Genomic DNA, 7,489 nt, shown 5'->3' on the forward strand with positions numbered 1-7,489 from the left:
GTAGATTTCTCAGAGGAGCTGTGTGTTGAAGAACCTGTGGAAAATGAATTCTCTCTCCCATCTACTTAACTTGGAAAGATCATTCATTTTCCTTCATTCTCAAAGACAGCCAAAGAAAACAATTCAGCTAGCTGCTTTAGTAATCAATCCTGTATGTTTAATGATCCTTCAACTATTTTAATTTAGTCATCCATGAAATCATAAAAAAAATTGTCTGGTGGAGTTCAAATTCATAGTCTTTACCATCACTTTGCACATGATTCACATTATAACCAATTAAATAAAATTTTCTCATTTTTATCAAATGCTGGAATAGGTAGATTTGAAGATGGCTGAATATCATTTTTACAAATAACTTATTCATGTGCTCAAAGCCATCCTATGGATTTCTTACATTTCTTTGTCTTCTCCAGGCCCCACAGTCATAGTGTCATAAATATCCAGAGTTGGTGTCCCACAGAGTTGTTTTAAACCCCATGTTTTTTTATTAGCAGTGTAACCTTCTGTTTATTACTTGAAATGAGTCTTCATTTTTTCCTATACATGGTAGCAACAATTACATACACATACAATTAGGATATTGTGAGAATCAATGAGATAATCTGTATGAAAGAGCCTGACCTAAAGAGGGTACTCACTACACATTGGTCTTCTCCCTTTCTTCCATTTCCATTACAAATAGGGACTATTTTCCCTTTGCCTATCTTATCCTTCATTTATATAGCAAATAAAGCATTAATTTTGAAAAACAATCTTTAAATCAAGTTGTTTACAATTTGTTGGCATTATGAATATATGGTAATATGTCTTGTACCTCTAGCATATTGTGTTTGATATTCCCAAGAAAACTTAAATACATATATCTTCTGTTGAAGTCATTGTGTACTATCTGTGTAAGAATTATGGTAAAAATAATTATAAAGAAATTGCCAATCTATCACTATGATGGCTCTGCACACTTTCCTTATGCTTACTCATTCTTTTCTATTTTATTTAAAGAAATATTATGGGTTTTTTTTAGTATAGAGAAGGTAGTAAAATTAAAAATCCAAGTAGGAAAATGTGCAAGGAAAATTATGCCTATGAGAATTTAGTGGAAACTAAAATTTGAAAACACATGTGTTGTGGGAATCCATATAAAATATGGAAAAACCTTCATAGAAAAAATAGTTAAGTTACTAAGACATCTCTAAAATGCAGTAAGAATGAGATGTTGGTATGGAGAAAGCTTAAAATCGGTAGCCATTGAGGAGCTCTAAGGTAGGCCAAGGTTAATTTAATGATAAAATGAAGTGCTTTTGGGGAAAACAAAATGAATGTACTTTTTTTTTTTGGTCCACTAAAAATGACTTCTTTTCTAGAAGAAAAAGAAATGGATTTGAAGGCAATCAATATTACTTGTAGAACAGAAGAAACATGTAACTTATAAAACCAAGTCCATTTGGGATTCATTCCAAAGGTGAGGAAAGGGGCAAATGTTAGGAGAACCCTCCATCAGCTATAATTCACATCTCCCTATAAACTGGGATGGGACCTACAGGCTACAGAAAAAATGAATATAGCTCTATATAAAAAAAGGACCTTTAAACCATAATGAAGGTCTTGTTACTTTTATTTTCAGAGAGCAACAGTCTTATAGAATGTGCTAGAATTTTTTTCTCTGACCCATTTTATCTCACAGTTTTCAGTTATTGGCTCTAAATGGTACATCTCCTTTAGCAATTTCTAAATTTTTAAAGTTAACATTGTTTTGCATTTAAGATGCTTTGGCAGGGACTGTAATGAGAATTTTAAATTTGAGCAAAACCTCTTGAAGTTCTAAATGAGGCCATCAAAGAGAACATTCACCAGATGGAAACATTGATTGATCTAAAGCCTCGAGTCTTGTTTTTAGTCTCTTGTTTTCCAGCAAAGAGAAATTTTACAGAATCTTCTCTCTTCCTAAAGACTTAAACTAAAATACATAGTTAAAATAGAGGTACTACACTCTAAGTATATTTATGGAATGGAAAGTAAAAAACCTTACGTCACATCCCAATCAAGAAATGGGGTACCCTAAAAAGAATGTGGATACCTCTAGTTAGGGTTCCTGTTCTGTTGCTACTCCTAATTAATTTTTCACTGCTGGATGGAGGGCAGTACCCAGAACTCTCATGCCCCTAGATGATGGCCTAAGATTGCTCACCAAGATCTATGACCTCCTCTGATTCCTTGAGACACTGCTAGCCTGCACTTATCAGCTACCTTCCACCTAGAGAGAGCTTCTCCTCACTTTCTCCTTTTGCCATATACCAGCTGAGAAGAGATGATGCTGAGAATGTAAAGGAAGGCAGAGGTACAGCTATAAACAGTCTGGATGCTCAATATGCCTCATGGATGCTAAGCTTTTCTATAAATAATAAATAAATTTTGGCAACCATCAGTTTGTTCTCTGTATTTGCAGATTGCCAAATTAATATGTAAGGTTTCTATATATCAATTATATTTCAATAAAGTTATTTTTAAAACTTTAAAATACTAAAAAAATTAGCTTCATACAACATTCTACTATATGCAACTTTTGATAAATAATATTCAATTACAGAATGCAATATCATGCCAGCACATGATACATAATAGGTATTCAGTAAATGTTTGTTAAATTTTACTGCTTTTTAACACAGTGATTTTCCTCAGTAATAATTTCTCAGATAAAACTTGGATAAAAATAAAAAAAACAAAACAAATAAACTCTCATTGTGTTAAGCAACTAAAATATTGCAATTAGGCTAACTATTGCAGTTAGTCTAACCTTTTCATACCATATCCTGAGAATTCCACACAAACATACAGAGTGAGAAAATTTGGAAAACAGACTTCAGCTATTTGAGATAATTTCACAAGTAAAATCTCTGTCTGGTGTGGGTTTAAAGGTTTTTAACGTTCTTAGTGAAAACAATAACCAACCCTATCATTAGTGTCTGTAATGGTTAATTTTATGTGTCAAGTGGCTAGGCCACAGAGCCCAGATATTTGGTCAAACACATCTGGATGTTGGTATGGAGGTATTTTTTAAGAGGAGATTAATATTTAAATCAGTAGACTTTTGAGTAAAGCAAATTACCCTCCATAATGTGAGTGGGTCCCATCCAATCAGTTGAAGGTATTAAGAAAAAGAATGACCTACCCTGAAGTAAAAGGAATTTTATCATCGGACTGTTTTTGGATTCAGTTTCAGCATCAACTCTTCCATGAGTCTCTAGCCTACTGTTCAACCTTGTAAATTTCGGACTTGCCAGCCTCCATAATCATGTGAACCAAATCCTTATTATCCATCTTTCTCTCTCTCTCTCAATCGTGTGTGTGTGTATGTGTGTGTATATGTATGTCCATTTTAAAATAAATCAGATCAAATTTGAAAAAATATACCATTACCGATTAGTCAATGTCAAGTAAAATGGCATTCTAGGTTCATTTTAGAATTAATACACTTAATATAGAAATATGTTTAGATGTTCTTTATGAGTCCTGCTACTGTTTATTGTATCCAAATTTGTCTCATTTTTTTTCAATTACAATTATAAACAATGAGTTAAAATTTAAAAAGGCTGACCCCAGAAAGTTCAAACAGAAAAACATATGCACATGAACTGAGAGCAGTAAACCTTTTTTGAAAATTACTTACTGGATGTTCACTTCAGCAGCATATATACTAAAACTGGAACAATACAGAGAAGATTACCATGACCCCTCTGCAAGGATGACATAAAAACTACTTATTGGCCATCTCATATTGGGCACTGTGTTAAGCATGGGTAATGTAAAATTTGTAGAAACATGGTTCCTGTCTATGGTAAGTCAGGTTTTCCAAAAATAGCAGTAACAATAACTCTTAACCCTCATGCTCTTTTACTATATAAGTATGATATTTCCCCCATCAGGAGGCAGTCTGTCTCCTTCTCTTGAATCTAGATGACATTTTACCTCAACAAACATAGTATGTCAGAAGTAATAAAATGTGATTTTAACACAAGAATATAACAATGCTATGTTCTTCTGCCTTACTCTCTTGAGATACTTACTTTGAGGGAAGCCAGATGCCATGTAAGCAGTCTAACAACCCTAAGATTTCTATGCTGAGCCCAAACTACTTCACATGGAAAGGAAGATGGCAGCAGAGTAGGAGGACCCTAGACTCACTCTGTCCCATGAATACAACTAGATAACTATCAAATCATCCTAAATACCCCAGAAATTGACCTGAAGGCTGGCTAAACAAATCCCACAACTAAAGATAGAGAAGAGGGCATATTGAAGAAGGGAGGAAATGTGGAGACCTGGTTTGAGAGAGAAATGGATTGTGGTTACCACAGTGGGGAGGGACCACAGTTGCAGAGAAGGGTACAGGGAAAATGAATCCTCACAGCAATTGACTTAGAAAGTGAGAGGGGCCAAATTTCATGAGTTCTTGCAACCAATGGGGCTTACAGCCTGGAGTTCTAAGGTCAGTGCGCTTGGCTCAGGGAGAGCCCAGAGGCACTGGGGAGAAGAGAATGCAGGGCAAACAGCCTGCAGATCTACAGTGTGGAAACAGTGATCTAAAGAACACCTGATGCATACAGTGGAGAGGTTATTTGCTCATCTCAGAGTGTGTCCCAGGGAGGCAGCATTCACAGAAACTCCTCCAAGAACCATCTACCCCAAGGCATATAATTAAAATGGCAAAATATAGTGATGAAGAAAAAATATTAAAAACAGCAAGACAAAAAAGAAAGAAAGAAGGAAAGAAGAAAGAAAGAAAGAAGAAAGAAAGAAAAAGAAAGAGAAAGAAAGAAAGAAAGAAAGAAAGAAAAAAAAGAAAGTTACATACAAGGGAAACACCATAAGGCCATCAAGGGATTTTCAACAGAAACTTTCCAAGCCAGAAGAGAGTGGAATGATATATTGAAAGTTCTGAATAGGAAAAATCTGCAGCCAAAAAAACTCTAGCCAGCAAGGTTATCATTCAGAACAGAAGGAGAGATAAAGAGAATCCCAGAAAAACAAAATGTAAAGGAGTGGTCAAGAGACCACTAAACAGCCCTGCAAGAAATATTAAAGGGGACTCTTTAAATGGAAAGGAAAGACCAAAAGTGACAGTTTAAAGGTAGGAAACACAGAAGCAGTAAAAATAGAAATTTTTTTAAAATACCAGTCAAGGAAATCACAAAATAAACGTATGTAAAAGATGACATATACCTAAAACGTGGGAAGTAGACAAGTAAAGAAGGGGTTCAAAATTAAATGACTATTGACTTAATATAGACTGCTATATGCAGAAGACAAATCAAAAACCCCTAATAAACTTGCAAAGAATAAAAAGAAAGAAATCCAAATATATCAGTAAAGAAAACCAGCAAACCATGAAAGAGAGAAAGACAAAAAGGATCAGACAAAATCTTCAGTAACAACTGCAAAACAGGTAATAAAATGGCAATAAACATGTGTCTATCAATAATTATTTTGAATGTAAATGGACTAAACACTCCAGTTAAAAGACATAGGATGACAAATGGAAAAAAAAAAAAGACTCATTTATATGCTGCTTACAAGAGACTCATTTTAGACCTAAAGACACCTGCAGATTGAAAGTGAGGGGATAGAAAAATATTTATCATGCAAATGGATGTCAAAAGAAAGCCAGAGTGGCAATATTTATATCAGACAAACTAGACTTTAAACAAAGACTGTAACAAGAGACAAAGGACACTATATAATAATAAAGGAGCAATCCAACAAGAAGATGTAATGGCAAATATTTATGCATCCAATACAGGACCACCCAAATACATGAAATAGTTAATAGTAAACATAAAGGAACTAATTGATAATAATACAACAATAGTAGGGGACTTTAACAACTCACTTACATCAATAGATCATCTAAACAGAAAATCAACAAGGAAACAATGGCTTTGAATGACACACTGGACCAGATGGACTTAACAGATATATTCAGAATGTTCCATCCCCAAACCGCAGAATACACATTCTTCTCAAGTGCACATGGAACATTTTCCAGAATAGATCACATATTGGGCCACAAAACAAACCTCAATATATTCAAAAAGATCAAAATCATACCATGCACCTTTTCTGACCATAACATTATGAAACTAAAAGTCAGTCACAAGGAAAAAAATCTGGGAAGACCACAAATACATGGAGGTTAAATAACATGCTACTAATCAATGAATTGGTCAACCAGGAAATCAAAGAAGAAATTTAAAAAGTATGTGGAAACAAATGAAAATGAAAACACAATGGTTCAAAATCTTTGGGATGCAGCAAAAGCAGTTCTAAAAGGGAAGTTTATAGTGATACAGGCCTTCCTCTGGAAGCAAGAAAAATCACAAACGTTTTAACCTTACAACTAAAGGAGCTAGAAAAATAACAACAAACAAAATCTAAAACCAGCAAAAGGAAAGAAATGATAAAGATTAGAGCAGAAATAAATAATATAGAAAAAAATAACAACAATAATAGAACAGATCATTGAAACCAGGGGTTGGATCTTTGAAAAAAATCAATAAAGCTGATAAACCTCTAGCTAGATTTATCAAGAAAAGAAGACAGGGACCGAAATAAATAAAATCACAAACAAGAGAGGAGAAGTAATAACAAGCACCACAGAAATACAAACAATTATAAGAGAATATTATGAAAAACTATATGCCAACAAATCGGAAATCTAGGAAAAAATGGATAAATTTCTTTTTTTTTAAAAGATTTTATTTATTTATTTGTTGGAGAGAGAGAGAGCACAAGCAAGGGGAGTGGTAGGCAGAGGGAGAAGCAGGCCCCCCACTAAGCAGGATCCTGATGTGGGATTCGATCCCTGGGATCATAACCTGAGCCAAACGCAGATGCTTAACCGACTGAGCCACCCAGGCATCCTGAAATGGATAAATTTCTAAAATCATATAACCTACCAAAACCAAAATAGGAGGAAATAGAAAATTTGAACAGAATGATTACCAGCAAAGAAATTGAATCAGAATAAAAAAACTCCCAACAAGGAAAAGTTCAGGACCAGATGATTTCACAGGCAAATTTTACCAAACATTTAAAGAAGAATTAATACCTATTCTGTTCAAATTATTTCAAAAAATAGAAGAGGAAGGAAAACTTCCAAATTCGTTCTGGAGACCGGCATTACCCTAATACCAAAACCAGATAAAGACACCACAAAGAAAGAGAACTACAGGCCAATATCTCTGATGAACAAAGATGCAAAAATCCTCAACAAAATACTAGCATACCAATCCAACAATACATTAAAAAAATCATTCACCATGATCAAGTGGGATATATTCCTGGGTTGGAAGAGTGGGTTCAATATTCACAAATCAATCAACATGATACATCACATCAATAAGAGAGAGGATAAGAATCATATGATCATTTCACTAGATGCAGAAAAAGCATGTGACAAAGTACAACATCCATTCATGATAAAAAAAAAAAAACC

The 7,489-nt window shown here is 34.1% G+C and overlaps 1 non-coding gene across 1 annotated transcript; it reads left to right on the top strand.

The window, feature by feature from the left end:
• The first annotated feature begins 3,667 nt into the window (after positions 1-3,667).
• LOC115943238 (U6 spliceosomal RNA) lies at positions 3,668-3,774 on the top strand. The gene has a single exon (XR_004077840.1). It is a non-coding gene; the product is annotated as a U6 spliceosomal RNA (small nuclear RNA).
• The last annotated feature ends 3,715 nt before the right edge of the window (positions 3,775-7,489 follow it).

This window comes from Leptonychotes weddellii, chromosome 8 (genome assembly GCF_054177405.1).
Source record: "Leptonychotes weddellii isolate Sample4059 chromosome 8, ASM5417740v2, whole genome shotgun sequence".
Classification (NCBI taxonomy): Eukaryota; Metazoa; Chordata; class Mammalia; order Carnivora; family Phocidae; genus Leptonychotes; species Leptonychotes weddellii.